This window comes from Oppia nitens, unplaced genomic scaffold (assembly GCF_028296485.1).
Source record: "Oppia nitens isolate AA-2021 unplaced genomic scaffold, nextdenovo-longstitch-racon4-pilon3 scaffold15_pilon_pilon_pilon, whole genome shotgun sequence".
NCBI classification, from domain to species: Eukaryota; Metazoa; Arthropoda; class Arachnida; order Sarcoptiformes; family Oppiidae; genus Oppia; species Oppia nitens.
In genome coordinates this window covers 1703707-1725101 of record NW_026533194.1, presented here as the reverse complement: position 1 = coordinate 1725101, position 21395 = coordinate 1703707, and positions in this window count along the sequence as shown.

The following is a 21395-nucleotide window of genomic DNA, read 5'->3' as shown; positions in this document are numbered from 1 at the left end:
TATGAATATTAAATACTATTTATTATTAAAAATTATTTTATTATAATATTAATAATTATTATTATTATTATGTATTGAGAAATATTTATTATGCATATTAAATTTTTTATTACATAATTTTTTTTGAAAAAAACATGCATATATATAATAATTAAAATATAACTATTATGTAATAAATTAAACTATACATGTAGATTGTTTACTGTAATAATAATAATAATAATAATAATAATATTATTATTATTATTATTATTATTATTATTATTATTGATATATTTTTAAAGTTTTTTTTAAAAAAAATAGTTAATTAAATTTTATAATAAAATATTGTAGTTTATATATATATTTATTTAGTATAGGATATTAAATAAAATATTTTCAAAAAATTATTGATTATTAATTCAAGATTTAAAGTCAAGATTATAATAATTATATAATTATTTTGTGTAAAATAATAATAATAATTTCATTATAATTATTTACTTTATTAAATAGTAAACTAATTAAATATTTTTTTTAAATATTTATGCAACTATTTATTTAAAAAATAAATAAATCATAAATAATATAAGGAAAACTGATTAAAATTATATTTAGATTTTAAAATTTTTTTATTAATATAATAATAATAATTTTTCGATAATATAATTAAATGCAATTAATTAGCAAATGTTTTCATACTATAGCTTGAGTTTAAATACCAATACTTTTATTTTTATCCAAAATAGTTTAACGATAAACATTATGTTTGACCTAAAACATCATTTTTATTGATTAATAATTAATAACAATTGTTATAAATATTTTTCCATATAATACAGGTTTTCAACTAATCAACTAATAGATCAATTTAAATAGATTTTTTTAAAAAAAAATAAGTTTAATTAAAAAAATATTTAATAATAACAGTATTTTATATTATAATTTAGTCTACTGTTTTTTGTATTTTAATATTTTATAATATATATATATATATATATATATTGTGTCGACAGTCGACACCACATGTCGCTGAGGGAGCGGTTACGGTTAGGCGTATATGATTATACCGTACACCTCGTCACCCCTCCTTATCATCCGCAAGTGAACGGATTAGTTGAGAAGACTAACGACGCGATAGCTAAGGGTATGCCAATGGCTCTTATCGATCGTCCGACGGTTCGCTGGTCGACAGTCTTATCGGATGTATTGATGGCACATAACGACTAGATTCACGGAATCACCGGATTCTCTCCGAGATATTTGCACTTCGGAATCGTTGCTGATGGACACGCAGTCCCGATAGTTGGACTCGAAGAAGCCCGAAGACTAGGTACCGAACGGTCGTGACGTTCGCAAAATCTACAAAAACAAAGACACGACGAGAGACATCAACAGTCAGACCTACGTGTCGGTGATATCATAAAATACCGTTTACCTGATAATCATCCGTCACGTACTAAGTTGACGCCCTATTTCGTCGGTCCGTGCCGTATAGTTGACCAGATCGGGCCGGAAACCTATCGCGTGGATCAACTGGACGTGAAGGACGGAACAATAATAAAGACGTTGGTTTCCCACTCTTCGAATCTGTTGCAATATAATATGCGTAAGAATAGCGTAATTACCGATAATACCGACGGCGATGACCAGAAAACGAGTGAAGATCTCAAAAATACCGTAAACGTGAACGCATTTACTATATTCGAAGATAGCGGACAAACAGAAGGTCATAATGGCGACGCTAGTGTCGAGAACAGGAACGACAGACAAGTTGAACACAAAAAACACGTTTTTATTCGTCAGTTGAGTATCGACTTTGACGACGACAACAACAACAGTGATATTATTGATAATAATAATAATAATAACGAAAAAGAAGACGATGAAGGTAACGACGACAACGGAAAACAAGAAGGACGACGACTAGGCGAACGTGACCACCGATTGGTCGGACGATATGATGTCGGCCGAGGAATTGGAGGCCATATACGTCTCGGAAGAACCGTTTATGTTGGCCGCACGGGACGAATACGAAGACAACGCGTATACACGCGAACTGTGTTTCCAAACGTCGGACGACATCTCAGACTACTGGCCGGCGATCTATCACGTCGTCAGCGACATCGGCCCGTGCTATCGGCAGCGGCCGGTTATCGCGTTGCCCGACGACAGAGAACTACCGTATGTCGTCGTATGGCATACTCAGGGAGAGTTCCGACGCGGACACAGTCGACGCATGGGTGGACAGCGCGCTTGCGATGGATGGCCAGCACCGATATTACCGAATCGACCAGAGATCGCATGTGATATTCGTTTACCTCGAGGACGCCATCGACTGGACAACAATACCGGCGCTGATCGCTGGAAATATCGAGTCGGCCGTGGAGTGGGGGATTCGCGGGCGGATCTGCTCGGTGGAGAGCTCTGCTCGACACCACATGTCGTTGAGGGAGCGTATCGTTGCGTTGGTTGCGCACCAGTAGTTGCAGTAGTAGACGATTAGCCGTTGAGAGGAACGGTCGCTATTTTTTGAAATAAATAAAAACGTTTAGTTTTCACGAAAACACGTGTAAATTGCTTTCCCCGATGTTGAGTTGGCCATCGATGACCAGTTGATAGTCGACTTAATATATACATACAGTACTATTATACATAATAAAATATAAATTGCTTGTAAATATGATAATAAAATTTTTTTGAATAAGTTATTTTATCTATTATAACAACACTTGTAATTGACATTAGTTACTACTACTATATTATTTTTATTTTGATATTTAATTATATTTCAACAAAACTTAATAACCTTATGATTATTTATGGAATATTTTTTTTATAAATATATGTTATATATATTATCTGATAATAAAATTAGATTTTTATTTTATAATTTAAAACATCTATTTTATTAAAACATTATTTATATATTATATATAAAACAAAATAGTTGATTATACAGTATATAATATAATAATATAATAGCAATATGAAAACATCAATCATTATTAATATGTAAAAAATATTTTATGATTGAAATACAAAATTAGCATAAATATTATTATGTTAAATATACAGTACATATACAGGTATATTTTTATTGTTAATTTTATTTATTAAAAAAAACAATTGCCATTAATATGCTACTGTACTGTACAGTACAATACTGTACTGTATATTAAGTTATATTACAATTAATAAACTTTTAGCTTAATATCAATAAGTATACAATAAGTACAGTATTATAAAATTAAAAAAATTTACATATATTTTTTTTATAATTTACAATAGATATAGAAATTATTTTTTTTATTATCTCATAATACAAAAATATATTAATTAATATCTATATAAATAAAATTAAATAATAAATATATTATTTATTAATATTGTAAGTACTACACAGTACTAATAAATATGGAGCACTGTACTGCTACTACTATAACTACTACTAAACTAAAATATTTAATATTACTAAAATGGTTAATTAATTTATTATGTTTGATGGGCTATCTGTATCAAACCTATCAGATCAGTCACCGATACCTGTCCTACACTACCATTACCGATGTCAGGTATGAGTTGGAACAGTACATTGAATTACCCGGTATTACGGTTTGTTTAGATAAGCTGGCATTTATTAAACCCGAATACAACCTGACTACTAGTGCACCAGTAGGCCAGTCATCATCAACAATGGCACAGCACGCTTATTTGGATAACCTAACACTCGGTGAACAGTTATCCCGTTTACGTGATCCCAGTTCACTAATCAGATGTTTTCTATCGACAAACATGTTATGCAATACTACTACCGGTCCGTATTATCCGAAAATTATCGGCCATCTCTATTGTATGACCATATTTGCCAGATATAACACTACTACTACTACAACTACTACTACAGGTGCTGCTGATGTTGATGATCATCATCATAGTAGGTATACAATGAAAAACATGTTTGTCGGCTGGAAATCCTTGTTTATAGCCTACATAGGGCTAACAGGGTTTGATTGGACACCGTTTAAGGGCATACACCTGATTATACATTCGCCCAGAGAACGGGTATACGATTTTCTTAGGCGTGACATTCAAACAATGAACATAACAACATTTTTGCATTAATAATTGATTTTGTATGTATATTAGTATATCTTTAAAAATTTTATTAATATAAAATAAAAATTAATTATATTAATAACATAGTCTATTTTTATTATATCTATAAATATAATATTACACTAAAAATTTATTGTTTTGTTAGTTTAAAAGTCGTTATAATAATACTTTTTTTACATAAATTTAATATAATTGTGAATAATAAATAATATAAATTTCATCATAAAACATAAATATACATTATTACTATTTTTTTAAAAAAAATATGTCAAATCATATTATAATAGTTAAATGGCTAATAAATTGTTTATGTTTGATGGGTTATCTCTATAAAATTATATAAATTATATAAAATTATAAAATTGTTTCAACAAAGGTTAAAATTTTTACAAATAAAAACATTAAAAAGTAGAAGAGATATTAATGCTCTTAAAATTGTTCAAAAAATTAAAACTAAAAATAAATATATACCTAATGACTGGTTTAATTATTTTGATTTTTATCATACATCATGTAATGGTATTGTTTTAAAAACATATAGAAAACGAATAGAAATGTTTGATAAATTTTTATTTAATTATTGTATAAAACTTTTTAATTTATTACCAATTGATTTAAGAAATAATGAGAATTATCACCAATTTGTAAATAAGTTAAATAATGTTTTAATATGATTATAACAACGTTATGTAATTCATTGCTATTTAATGCTAAATAAAAAATAAATAAATAAATAAAAACATAACTACTTATTGTAGTCTATTGTGTAGTATTTACAAATAATAATAAATATATAATTAATAATATTTAACAGTTAATATATTTATTTAACAAAAAATATCATAAATTTGATTTATTATTATATTTTACAGTATTGTTATAGTTATTATATTAATATTATTTATATAAAAAAAATACTAAACTAAAAAAAATAAATTATTTACATAAAAACTATTTATCCATCAAATCATAAAATATTAATTTATTATATTTTTCAGACAGAAATATTGATTTTATTTATAACATTTCATATGTATTTATAATATAAATTATAGTTTGCTTTTATATTTTTACTAATAAAATACATTATTTTTTTTTATTTAATGGTATAATTATATTATATATTTGCATTATATCAATAAAATTAAACTATAATTATACAGAAAAATCTGAAATTGATTTATAAAATATCTAATAAAAATAAATTTAAATAAAATATACTAATGTTACATACATATATTAAATAATTGATTTTTGTTTATAAATGATAATATAGTTTATTTTATAGTTGAATATATTTAATAAATATTATTTATAATAATTATTTTTATATAACAATTACTGATATACTATTACTGTATATAATGTTATATTTTGTTTGTCTATTGAAACTTCAATACATTGTTTATTATTATTGTTTGTCTTTGTTTTGATGGATAAGATTAACCACATATTTATTGTAATTTAGTTTTAGTTTTTTTTGGTAAACTAATAAAAAAATATTTATTATTTTAAATTTAATAACAATAAACACAAATTTATCGTAATTTTTAATATTAAATTTTAGTTATATTTATTATTGAATCAAATAATTTTAATTTATTTAACATTTTGTTGTTTTTATAGTAATAATAATAATAAATTTTTAAGTCATAAATATTGATATTATTTGACATTTAATATAAAAAAATAAACTAATTTATTATTATTTTTCTAAAATCAATTTTATAAATTTGTATATTATTAAATATTATATAACCTTGATCTTTAAGATAAAAAATATTTACTTCTTGTATAAATATAAGAAGTATTAAAAAAACAAAATATTACTTAAATTAATTAATTTTGTTTCTTATGAAATTATTTTAGTATTTTTTATGAAATTATTATATACAGTATATTATAAATAATGTATTATTTATATTAAAATGTTTAGATTATAATAAATTTATTAGATATTGATTATTATTTTTTTAAATAATAATAAAAATATATTAATTTTAGTTATGTAAAAAAATCAATTATTTAAATATGCATTATTGCTATTATTTTTAGTATAAATATTTAATAATATATATTTATATAATATGTATATATAATAGACTAATATTAAAAAAATTATATATAAGTATTACTATACTGTAATAAATTATTGTTTTTTGACTTTAGTTTATATTATTTTACTTAATATAAATAATTTAGTTTGCAATATATCTTTGTAAATTTGATAAATAATATTGTAATTATTAATATTATTTAAATATGATTAAATTTAATAATAATAATAAAATTAGAAAAACTAATATTAACTCTAATAATACTATTAATATTATTAGTAAAAAAGATAATAATAATAATATTATTAATCATCATCACCACCATCACCACCATCATCACCTTCATCACCATTACCACTACCATCATCACAACCATCGCCATCACCAACATCGTTTATTAAAATTTAGTTTATTTATTTGGTTTTTCATATGTATGATTGGTTTTATTTTACATATGTATTCAATTTGTGAACTATATTTTGATTACAATACGGTAACTGATATTAAAATTGAATCGACAAAATTTTTACAAATGCCATCAATTAGTGTTTGTTTGCCTAAAATTTTATTTTTGAAAAAAAATATTATTGATAAATTAATGGTTAATTTAACTACTAATAATCATTTAGATGTTATAAAAAAATTAGTTAACCAATTAAATAATAATATTACAGTTAATAAACAATTTCAATTATTTAAATCATTGGACAATTGGTTAGATGACAAACCAATTGGTTATAATGTTATTAAAAATCTAATTACTAATACATTATTATCAATTGATAATGAAATGTTATGCTTTACTTTATTTAATAATTTTTTTCAAACCCTAGACTACGTTTTAACTGATTATATGTATGTCATCAATATAATAATTGACAATTTTTTTCCACATTATAACTATGATACGTATCTTAGATTTCATGCAAACGGCTTAACAATAGCCACTATTGATAAGTATAAAGATTTTATAAAAATTAACAATAAATATGATAATAGTATTTGGTTTACTCGTACAACATTTATAAGCAATGTCGGCAAATGCGGTACATATAGTGATCAGGAAAAAAAATTAATGGCCAATACATTTAGAGATTGTTTAAAATCGTGTTATTTTAATTTGTTTTACAAAAATTTTAAACGTTGCCATGAATTTTTTCTATGCTATAAATTCTATAATATTAATCTAACAATTTTAAATGCTATAGATGATAGTTAAACTATTGTTGGTGAAAAATATTGTTTAAATTATTGCCGATCACTGGATATATGCTATAGTGAAGAATATTCTAGTAAAGTTATAACAGATAAAAAATATAATAATAATAATAATAATAATAATAATAATAATAATAATAATAATAATAATAATAATGATAATATTAACAATAATTTATCAATATCAATTGAATTTGATTCAGATATGTTTTTAATTTATGAACAATCTGTAAAAATATCGCTAAAAGAGTTTATAATAATGTTGGCCAGTATTACCAGTCTATGGTTGGGAATTTCAATTATACAATGCTATCAATTGCTAATAGATTTTATCAAATGGCTAATTAATATCGATATTAATCAAAAATTTAATACGATTAAATTATTTTGGTCGCAACATTTATCTATAAATTTTAGTAGACATAATTTTAAATTTAATATATTTAAAATTTTTAGAAAATTTATTAATCAACTTTTCAATAATAGAGTTGATATCAACTAAATATATATTTATATTTATTAATTATTATATTAATATATAATTATGATATATTAATATAATTGATTATCAACTAATTAATTAATTTTTAATAGATTTGTATAATTAAATTAATAAATAGTATAAAGTTTATAATAAAATATCTTATCAAAATTAATAAATTAAAATAATTTCATTGTTTAATAATTATATTGTTGTTGTTGATCATGAATAAAATTAACAAACATTTAGTTTTAAAACATGCATTTATTTATTTTTTTATTAAAAAATTGATTTATTGTATACATTTATACAACGTGCATGGTTGCTAATGGGGGGGGGGTAGGGGTGATCCGGTTAGGTTGTGGTTCTTGTTTTTTAAAAACGGTTTTTATTAAAAACCGATTTGAGTTTAAATTAATAGCACAAATAAAATTATATTTTTAAAAATACTGTTTTTAATATTATTAAATATTTTTATTTAACTATTATTAGTTTATATTAATATAATTATAGCATTTAAAAAAGTTATTTATAACTTTTAATTATTACTTTTACTTATTATTATTTTTAATTATTTATTTAATAAAATTTATCTTTATTTAATTATTTAGTTAAAATTAGTTATAAAATTATAAATATTATAGTTTATATATTATAATAAATATAATATCTAACTTTTATTAATTTAATTTTCACCGTATTTTATAAAAAATAAATAAAAATATGAAAATCAACTGGCATTGCCTTAACTGCGGTGAGACATGGAAGCTTGCGGTCATTGATTATCTAGAAAACCAGTGGTCAGATCTTGCGGTCAAACATATAAAAGTTATAGAGAATAAAAAGTTAGGAACTTAGGTCCACTTTAAAAAATTTTAGGTCCACCTGGGAGCGCACAAAAAAATAAAACATGAAAATTTTGCATTAAAAAAGTTGCGGTCAGATATTAACTCGAGAACCATTGGTCAGATCTTGCGGTCAAACATATAAAAGTTTTAGAAAATAAAAAGTTAGGAACAATGATTTACATTAAAAAATTTTAGGTCCACCTGGGAGCGCACAAAAAAATTAAACATGAAAATTTTGCATTAAAAAAGTTGCGGTCAGATATTAACTCGAGAACCAGTGGTCAGATCTTGCGGTACAAACATATAAAAGTTTTAGAAAATAAAAAGTTAGGAACTTAGGTTCACTTTAAATAATTTTAGGTCCACCTGGGAGCGCACAAAAAAAATAAAACATGAAAATTTTGCATTAAAAAAGTTGCGGTCAAGCATTAACTCGAGAACCAGTGGTCAGATCTTGCGGTCAAACATATAAAAGTTTTAGAAAATAAAAAGTTAGGAACAATGATTTACATTAAAAAAATTTAGGCCCACCAGGGGGCCCACAAAAAAAATAAAACCCCTAAACTTTATTAAAAAATAGTGGCTGTCAGGGTGTATCTCGAGAACCTTTTGTCAGTTCTTGTCAACTTGTCAATAGGGTGGTCAAACATATAAAAGTTATAGAGAATAAAAAGATAGGAACTTAGGTCCACTTGAAAAAATTTTAGGACCACCAGGGGGCGCACAAAAAAATAAAACATTTTTTATTAAAAAAGTGGCAATCAGTGTGTATCTGGAAAACCACTGGTCAGATCTTGCGGTCAAACATATAAAAGTTTTTGAGAATAAAAAGTTAGGAACTATGGTATATATTAAAAAATCTAGGTCCACCAGGTGGCGCAATAAAAAAATAAAACATGAAAAATTTTGTATTAAAAAAGTTGCGGTCAGTTATTATCTAGAAAACCAGTGGTCAGATCTTGCAGATATATGTCACATATAAAAAAGTTGTAAAGGATAAATTTTTTTTATTAAAATTGATATATATTGATATTTTCCATAGTATCATGATATTTTAAGTAATACACAAGATATTTTCGTTATAATAAGTATATTATCTGTAACAATAATTTGCAAAATAATTATCCGCTTAAAATTATTTTATTTTAACATAAACTTTACTTATTGAGAATTTTAATAAAAAGTTTTATATAAATAATTATACTTAAGATAATCCAGATATGACAATGGAATTTATCTCAATCAAATTATTGGAATTATTGGATTGGAATTGAAATTAATCTAACTACAACAAACAAACTTCAAAATTAATCTAATTAATAGGATTTTAATATCTCATTTCGACCGCATCATCAAAATTTATTTTATTTATTTAGTTAAATATTTAATATTTAATTATATTATATTAAAAATGTTTTAATTATATACTTTATTAAGTTAAGTATTTACTAAATTTTTAATAGAATAATAATTAAGATAAATTAAATAGTTAAAAGTAAAATATTAAAATTTATTTAAAAACTTAACAAGTAAGCCTTGAATGTATTCCGAATAAGGTCTATAACTTTTATTATGATCAGTGACCACCGGCATTTTGATTGATTCAGGCTACGACGGTAGCCACCTACTCCCTGGCAGGTGACGTGTGTCATTTGACCGCTAAACAACAAACTAATAAATATGATAAGATTTGATAAGATAATGACAAGACAGCAAAAAATTATATTATTTATTAACTGTTTTGTAATCTTTATTTAACTTAATAGCAATTTTATAGTAGTTATGCTATTTTGACTTATAACAATAATTTTAAATTAAAAATTAAAATAAAACATTAAATTATGAAGTCTAATGAATAAAAACATAGTTAACTAACATTGGTATAAATATTAAAATATTTATCAACTATAAATTTATTGAATTAAATATTAAACTTATCAATTAACAAAAATGATTTAAAAACTTATTTACATTTTTAATATAAAAATATTTTTTGTGGGTCCCCTGGTGGACCTAGATTTTTTTTAATGTATACCATTGTTTCTAACTTGTTATTCATTACAACTTTTATATGTATGACAGCAAGATCTTACCAGTGGTTTTCCAGATACGCACTCATTGCTACTTTTTTTTAATACAAAATGTTTTATTTTTTTGTGCGCCCCCTGGTGGTCCTAAAATTTTTTCAAGTGGACCTAAGTTCCTATCTTTTAATTCTCTACAACTTTTATATGTTTGTCCGCAAGATCTGACCAAAGGTTTTCGAGATACACCCTGACAGCCACTATTTTTAATAAAGTTTAGGGGTTTTATTTTTTTATACGCCCCCTGGTTGACCTAAATTTTTTTCAAGTAGACTTAAGTTCCTATATTTTTATTCTCAACAACTTTTATATGTTTGAGCGCAAAATCTGACCACTGGTTTTCCAGATACACTCTGATTGCCACTTTTTTAATACATGTTTTATTTTTTTGTGCGCCCCCTGGTGGATCTAAAATTTTTTAAAGTGGACCTAAGTTCCTAACTTTTTATTCTCTATAACTTTTATATGTTTGACCGCAAGATCTGACCACTGGTATTCCAGATACACTCTGATTGCCACTTTTTTAATACATGTTTTATTTTTTTGTGCGCCCCCTGGTGGATCTAAAATTTTTTAAAGTGGACCTAAGTTCCTAACTTTTTATTCTCTATAACTTTTATATGTTTGACCGCAAGATCTGACCAAAGATTTTCGAGATAATTACTGACCGCAAGCTTCCCATGTCTCACCGCAGTTAAGGCAATGCCAAATCAATTTTATAAATTTTAAACCCACTTTTTACCCTCTTAATATTATTAACGTAATTTATGTAAAATTACGGTTCGGTTGCGGTTACTAAAAACTCTTTGGTTTCCCCCTCTAATATATATATAATTAATATGCACTATATATATATATATATACTGTCAGGGTTAAATAAGGGGTAAGACCAAAATACCCCCCTAAGATCGAGATTTTACCTCCTAGACTTTTTGACCAAATGTGAAAAATTGTAGCTTAAAAACTAGGAGAAATAACCCCCTCCTCCCTAAAATTTCGGCACCATCATTTTTATGACTACTACTAAGTCTACTACTACTACTGTCCAAACTTTTAGCACTGGTAGTAGTAGCGGTTGTGGTGTTTACGGTTGACTTTACTAACTTAATGGCACTTTTGAAATGATTAGCTGTTAAGCAATTTATTTCCAGACAACTGTCCATTACTACAACCTGTTGTATCCGACAAGCGTTTAGTGTAGTGAAAAATTGATGGACAGCACCGGCAAATCGGGTATAGTCGCCGCCGTAGATAAAGTTTTTACTATCATTACCGGACCAACCGTACAGTCTATACAATAGATTGTTACCATCGATAACCAAATAGGTTGAGTGTAAGTGATGGCCAGTTATCAGTTGGTCACTGTTAGCCTTAATAAAGCCCATCAATACATGGACACCCATATTATTATTAGTTAGCTTACTGTATATATTTAGGAGAATACAGTTTTACATACCCCCCCACACACACACCTACACGCATAATGTGATCAGTTATTATATAATAATAACTTATTTTCTATTATGTATAGTTATATTCTATTTGTATATTATAACTACTGTTACTATGTGTAAATGTCTCGTACAGTACTATTAGATTCATATACCGTATATATCAGGGTTAAGTAGCGGTAGGGGAGTAAGGCCAAAATACCCCCCCCTAAAATTTAAATTATTAAGATTATAATAATTTTAATTTTAATTAAAACTATTTTAGTATTTGTTTTTATGTTTTTAAAATTTATATGAATAATAAATGATTTAAAATAAGTAAGAAAGTTAAATTAACGTTAAAACTCTTCTAAAATTAACATAATTTTAATTAAAATATTAAACTAATAACTTAAAAATTACCTATTTGTTGAAAAGATTAATCATATTACAATTTAAATATAAGTTTAAAATTATTTAAGAAGTTAATAAAACATTAATACTTATACTACAAGGTTTTTATAAATAATTTTTAATATTTTAACTAAAAAATTTGAAATATTTTCAATTTTATAATTTGTATTCAGTCAGTATTTATATAAAAATATCATTAAAAATATATATATTCATAAACATTAAGTATCATTTAAAAAATTAAGTATTTTTAAAGTTAAAAATTATTAAAATATTTAAAAAACTTATAGTTTATCATTAATGTTTTTATCGACTATTTTTAAGTATTAAATACATCAGTAATTAACTTTATATATAGGAATTTTTTAATTATTATTATAGTTTATGAAAAGTACCACGATAAAAGTAATCACACTTACTTCACTCACATATTCTAGTACAAATTAAATAAACTTTTTATCTTAGTCATAGTTCAATATTTTGTCTAATTTATTGATAAATATTATTTAATTGCAAATAAATTTATAAAGTTGTTATAAAAGTTTTAAAACATTTTTAAAGTTATCTAATAATAATATACTGTATTTATTATCAATTGACTTAATTTTTGTCGACTATTTGATTAATAATTGAAATGTCAAACACCGGGAGCACTGTTACCGAACGGAATGTTAGCTATTGTGCTATCAATGGGTGCACTTTAACCGACTTTACGTTAACTAACTGTACTCTAACTAACTGCACAAAAACCAACTGTGCGTTTATTCTCTGCATTATTACCGAAAGTACTTTAAATTACTGTACTTTTGAATATACTGGCATTGGTATTATGGCACTGGCATTAAGGAAAGTGGTAGTAATGGCACTGGTATTGCGGGCATTGATATTGCGGGCACTGGTAATGATGTCAATGGTATTACGGGCACTGGAATTACAGGAACTGGACTTTGTTAATAATAAATTATTTTTTATAACAACAGATTCAGCACCTAGCTTAGTAGGTATTAAGCAAGGTGCTATAAGTAGATTAAATAAATTTATGCTAGATAATTGCAATCATGAAATTAAGCATTTAAATTGTTAAATTATACACCAAAAAATTTATGCTCTAAAAAAACTGATCTCGATAATATAATTGATACAGTAACTAAAATAGTTAATAAAATCACGTTATAATTTTTTAACTAGGTTTTTCAACTTGATAGATTACATAGATAATTATTTTAATTTAAATTATGCTAAAATTACTGAACTTAAGAATCCTCTATGGAATTTAAAATTGGCATTTATAATTGACATTGCTGATTTATTAAATAAGTTAAATTTAAGTTTGCAAGGTAGAAACAAATTTATAATTAATATGATTAGTCATATTGAAAATTTTAAATTACAATTATTTGTTTAAAAAAACAAATTTAACTAAAAAATTTTAAAACTTTTTTATAAATTTGCCAGATAATTTTTATCATATTAAAAACACAATTAAACAATTATTATCTATTTTTCAATCTACCTATTTATGTAAACAGTTTTTTTCTTTATTATAAATTAGACAAAATTCAAGTATTAAAATTTCTAATAATAATTTATCAAATTATATGAGAGTAGCAACAAATAATGATTTTGTTGCCTATTATGATTATTTAATATTAAATAAAAAATTTAAAAAATCAAATAAAAATGTATAAAATATTAGTTATTATTTATTCTAATGTATTTTTAAAAACTTTTAAATTAAATAAAAATTATTATGATATCTATGAATTTTATTTATTATAATTATGAACATCAATAACGTTATAACTTTTATCAAAAAATTATTAAAGTTAATAGCTGAAATACATTATTTTATTTTTTGTTAAAATTTAAGTTATTGTTAATTTTTAAGTTTTATACGGGAACTTATGAGAACTTTTACAGAATATTTACATGGGAATATTCGGGAATTTAAGGAATATTAGGAATTTTTTTTTGAACCCCCCTTTTGAAAAAATTGCTGTTTAAAAATGCAATAAAAATCTTACTCCACCCAATACCCCCCCCCCAAGATTTTTCGAGAATTTGTAGTAAATTTTACCCCGGTCTACTCCCCTAAAATCCAAAACTATTATTTTCAAAATTTACATACTACCAATGCATATACTATAAAAGTTTGAAAGAATCGGTATATTTTATAAACATTATATATATATTATATTATACAGATTGCTAGATTAAATAATAAATATAAAATATAAATTTATAAAAAATGTAATAATATTAATTGTGATATTTTTATAAATTTTCTGTATTTAGTGATATTATAATTTGTTTTTTTTAATAATTAAACGTAATAGACAAAGAAAAAATATATATTTTATTGATTTTTAGATAAATATTTATTTAAAGTTATACATATAAAAATATATTGATTTTTAAAAAATCAGCTAAAATATTATTTTTATTGTATTTATATATATATATATATATATATATAWATATAAATATATTTAATAGAAATTAAATTTAAACTAAAACATCAATAAATTAAATTAAATTTATTTTAAACACACTTTATTTTCATTTAATTAATTGTCACTTGTATATATATAGTAAATTAAATTAAATACATATAAATTAATATATATATATATATATAATTTAACAAATCTATACTCAAATAAGTTAGATATTCTAGTAGTTAGGCTTACAATAACCCATATTTCTATTTTTCTTTAAAATGCATTCTTTAGAGCAACAAACACTGCCATTATAACACCAACCGGATGGACTGCATTCTGTCAAATTAATTAATTTATTAATAAAAAAATAAAATTTAAAACCATTAGCATCATCATATATTATTATAATTTAATTTTAAAAATTTATTACCTTCTGAAGATATTTGCGATATTTGACTTATGATAATAAAAGTAACGACAAATAGTAAAAAAGTGTAAAGTTTTAGAAAATTCATTGTTTTATTTATTAACAACAAATAAACAAACACAAAAATATTTTATTAAATAAAACTTATTAGACTGTAGTTTACTAATATTATTTCTGTAATAGTTTATCTCTTTATATACTTTTTTTTATTAATTTTTAGTAAAATTTTAATAATTATTAATTATATATAAATTGCTAATAAATTATATTTACAAATTATATGTAATTTATTGAACCTAACAATGAATTTTGTTAAATCATTTTTAATATTAATAAATTATTTTTATAAGTAAATGTATTTTTTTAGTTTGTTAATATTTGTTTATTTATTATACCATTATTATATTTTTTCATTATAAAATAATTATCATTATATTATGTAATTAAAATATTTTTAAAAAATTATTTCAATATTTCTAAACAATTAAACATATTATTTTTAAATACAATGTATTATGTAATATTAAATGATTTCCTAATAAAAATTTATGATATATATTACCTTAATGAGAATTAATTAATTAAAAATAAATAATAATTTAATTACAAATATATGTATTTTAAATTTTAATTATCTTTATAAATCAATAAATCTAAATTATATGTTTAAAAAAATATTTACAGACTATTAATTGCAGTTTTCTAAATGTAATGAATTATATAAATACTTAATTTATTCAATACTATTAAACTTTTAAGAATTTAACTTATTTATTAATAAATAAAAATAATAAATGTCATTTTATATTATTTATAAAATGTGATAATATAAATTTTTAAAGTTTTTCGACATTTATATTTAAGTATTTATTTATTGTAATTTTATACATTCAAAATGTTTTTATTACTTTTTCTAATAAATCATATCTATATCTATTTATCATTTTATCAATATATGATTTATTAAAAAAAGTAATAAAAACATTTTGATTTATAAAATTACAATAAATACTTAAATATAAAGGTTGAAAAACTTGAAAAATTTATATTATCACATTTTATAAATAATATAAAATGACATTTATTATTTTTATTTATTAATAAATATTTTTAATAGTATTAGTATATTTGATTTAAATTATTATTATAATATTGTGATATAACGGATATCACTAACACTCCTAGCGTTAATAAAAAATATCTTTTTATAAAACACTCATAACTAGATTATTTAATTCTAACAATTTGTTAATTATGTTCATTTATATATTAATTATTACTGTATTTGTATAAAGATTCTTTATTTAAATATTATGTAAATGTATTATGTTGATTTAAAATACTATTTAATTAATTGTGACATGTTTAATTAAATTATAATTATTGATAGAAACTCTATGTAATAAATGTTGTGTTTTCACGACATTCCCCAATAATTTGTAAATAAAAATTAAGTTCTGACCTAACAATTGAGTTCCTTATTGTAAGTAATAGTAAGTGTAAACCTATAAGTGTATTGATTGGGGATATAATTCCGTTTCCACGGATGAGTTCCCATGAGATCCGGTAAATAGAGTTTCCGAATACTAGACTTGATATCTGTCACCAAAGATATATAAGCGCTATAAGTAAGTGCTGTCCGATATACCTATGACTAGCATATAAAAGATATTTTTTATATGCTATTAACGGGACAATAATACCCGACCCGTTATAATATTAATTTTTTTTGTCTTTAAATTTCATTGTTTATTATTTTTATAATTAATAATTTATTTTTAGTTTTTATAAATTTTTAAGTTTCAAAACATCAATCTATATCTATTTATCATTTTATCAATATATATGTTTTGAAACTTTTATTTTTATAATTTATAAAAACTAAAAATAAATTATTTATTATAAAAATAATAATGAAATTTAAAGACAAAAAAACAAATTAATATTATAATAATAATTTAAATAAAATATACTAATACTATTAATAATATTTTTTAAATTTATTATTCGTTTTATTATAAAATATACTATTATTATAATTTTAAAATAATATTTTTTTTTAAATTCTATATAATTTGCACTCAATTAATCTTGCGTCGCGTAAAACTTGAATAACTTTTGAACGGTTAGAGATAATTTAATTCTGTAAAATACATTTAAGAATATCATATCGACTACACTTAATATACACGCAATCACAAATCTAGGGTGACCAACGCAGGACACTATGCTACAGGCAAAACTACATCTGACAAATTTATTTTGACAGAGAAATTTTGTAGTCAAGAAATAATAGTTTAATAAAAAAAATTATCATAATCGGATTAGAAGTTTTACTTTTATGGTTTATTAAGTTTGTCATAAATCATATTATATAAAATAGTTTAATATAAAAATGACGTTATTTATGACTTGTATATGATAAACATTTCAATTGTATTACTAATTCTAATAACAAAATTTTAATACGTCGATTAGTTTTTTAAATAATCGAATTACAATATAAATCACACTATTGTATTTGAAATTATAATTTTTATTGAAATTCAATTATTTCGAAAACTAATCGACGTATTGAAATTTTGTTTTTGGTATATAATTGAAATGTGTATGTGTATGTGTATGTGTATGTGTATGTGTATGTGTATGTGTATGTGTATGTGTATGTGTATGTGTATGTGTATGTGTATGTGTATGTGTATGTGTATGTGTATGTGTATGTGTATGTGTATGTGTATGTGTATGTGTATGTGTATGTGTATGTGTATGTGTATGTGTATGTGTATGTGTATGTGTATGTGTATGTGTATGTGTATGTGTATGTGTATGTGTATGTGTATGTGTATGTGTATGTGTATGTGTATGTGTATGTGTATGTGTATGTGTATGTGTATGTGTATGTGTATGTGTATGTGTATGTGTATGTGTATGTGTATGTGTATGTGTATGTGTATGTGTATGTGTATGTGTATGTGTATATAATTATAATTTTCAATAAATGAGTATTTTTTAACCAAAAATAATTTAAAGTCATTTTTTGTTTGTTTTGTTTTTTTTATAATTATTAATAACTATTATTTGAATATCAAGTACACTACAGTACAATAGCAATTGTAATTAATATTTAATATAAATTATATATTCTTGAAAAAAAACTATTTAATGTAATTTAAGTTTTGATTGCGTATGTTAAATGCCGTGTTAATGCGGTATTAATGACCTGAAACCTGGCCATTGCGACTACCGATGCAATCATCAATATGACATATGTCGGTCGGAATATTGAAACGGTTGGATGGGTTGCTTAAGGTGTCCGGTGCTGATCTCGACGTTTTCGACATCAATGTTATGTCGGTCCTAGCGTTGAGTCGGCACCAACACCATAGTAGTGAGGGACATCTGCGACCACAGTATGGATCTGGCGTTAAGCGGTGATGGCTATGATTAGCCAAACGTGATGAGCGGTGCTGTGATGGCCAATGAGTTGAGCGTTGTTGTATCGGCCAATGTGTTTAGTGGTGGCGGTGATGGACACGGGAAAGGGACACACGACTGACACGGCAAGGGAGCCCAGAGATAAAGTGAAAAAAGAAAGTAAAGATAGAGAGAGAGAGAGAGGAGAGAAAGCGCGGGCCAAAGGCCCAAATGACTTACTCAAAACTTATACCAAAACAGAGTTTTATTGATAACACATATAAAATAAAACTAATACAATGTATTACAATATACTACAGTGTATTGCGGAGCGTAGTGACGGCAACCGACCAGTTCAGGAGTAAGACAACTTGTGTCGAGCATTTCGCTCGACTGAGAGCTCAGCAGTCTGATCGCTGCATAAGCCACTGCCTATTGCGCGCGCAAACTGTTAAACTCTGCATTCATATTTGATGACTACTTTTGCATACACTACTACTTTGCTCTTATTTGTTAATTCAAACTCTGCCTATTTTTGATCAGTCGCACACTACCACCTAAAGGCAAATTCTCATTTGCATTAAAATACAATACACAAGTGTGCATAGAAATTAATTAATTCATTAATGTTAAAGTATAGGAAACAAAAACCCTTGTTAACCCCTGTATATAAAATATTTAAACCAATGGTTACATAGTATTCACTGAAACGCAAGTGCGTCACTGCATTTACTGACACTATATGTGTCACAAACTAAACCTATATGTTTGTATGTTAAAGTATAGCTAATGTTATTTCTATGGTAATGTTAAACCCATATTTATAATAGTAAATGTGCCGCTTATGTATTTTCTATGGGTATACTAAATCTCACATATTACTATGTATTTAACACTGTAGTCAAAACTATGGAATACATATGAAAAATTATTTAAGTAATTAAATTAATAATTTGAGTACTTTTACTATTGTTATAAGTGATCTATTATTATTCCGCTACAATATTATGATACATCACTATATTATTCAACAATACGGGTTTTCAATGGCTATACATTGATCATTGATTCACCGTTTCATCCGAAAACCGTTTACCAAATATCAATGAAAATCTCGGCCGAAGAATATCTCTGTCTAATGGCTAGTATTATCAGTCTATGGTTTGGCGTATCTGTACTAATGTTAAGGGATTTGTTTGTCAACACATACGATAGACTAATGGCTAAAAAATTTACGGCAATTTTTTTATTGAAAACAAATTATAATCAAAATAACTTTCAACTAATTAATTATCTAAACAAATATTATTGTAATAATCGTAAAATTAAAATATCTAAATATTAATAATTTTATTTTTTTAAAATTATTATTTTAATATAATTTAATTGAGTGGTATAAAACTTTTTTATTTTATTTTTAAATAGTATTAAATATATTGTTGTGTTTTAGTAGTTTATAAATTATATTAAAAAGTATTGTTAAAATATATTTTTAGATCTATAATTTTAATGTTCAATATATTGTATATATTGGCTATATCTTAATATCAGACTAATACTCGACTTCCGACTTCAGACTCTGAAATCGGATTGTAGTCGGCTATCAGTCGGATACCAGTCGGCTATCAGTCGGATACCAGTCGGCTATCAGTCGGATACCAGTCGGCTATCAGTCGGATACCAGTCGGCTATCAGTCGGATACCAGTCGGCTATCAGTCGGATACCAGTCGGCTATCAGTCGGATACCAGTCGGCTATCAGTCGGATACCAGTCGGCTATCAGTCGGATACCAGTCGGCTATCAGTCGGATACCAGTCGGCTATCAGTCGGATACCAGTCGGCTATCAGTCGGATACCAGTCGGATACCAGTCGGATACCAGTCGGATACCAGTCGGATACCAATCGGATACCAGTCGGATACCAGTCGGATACCAATCGGATACCAGTCGGATACCAGTCGGATACCAGTCGGATACCAGTCGGATACCAATCGGATACCAGTCGGATACCAATCGGATACCAGTCGGATACCAATCGGATACCAGTCGGATACCAGTCGGATACCAATCGGATACCAGTCGGATACCAGTCGGATACCAGTCGGATACCAGTCGGATACCAATCGGATACCAGTCGGATACCAATCGGATACCAGTCGATTGTAGTTTAATAGTAAAATAATTTCGACTGATAACCGACTGCTATCCGACTTCAGAGTCGGAAGTCGAGTTATAGTCTGATATTAAGATAAAGCCTATATATTAATATATATAATATAGTTTAATAAATATTATTTTTATTATTATTAAAATTGCTAAAATTATGAAATAATTTATTAATTTTATTATTTTGGTAAAATATATTTTATTGAATGGCAAAAATTATTAAATTTTTTTAGTGAAATGAAATGATATATTTAATATTTAATTATAATTAATATAATAAAAATAAATCATAATTATGTCAATTGTTATTAAATTA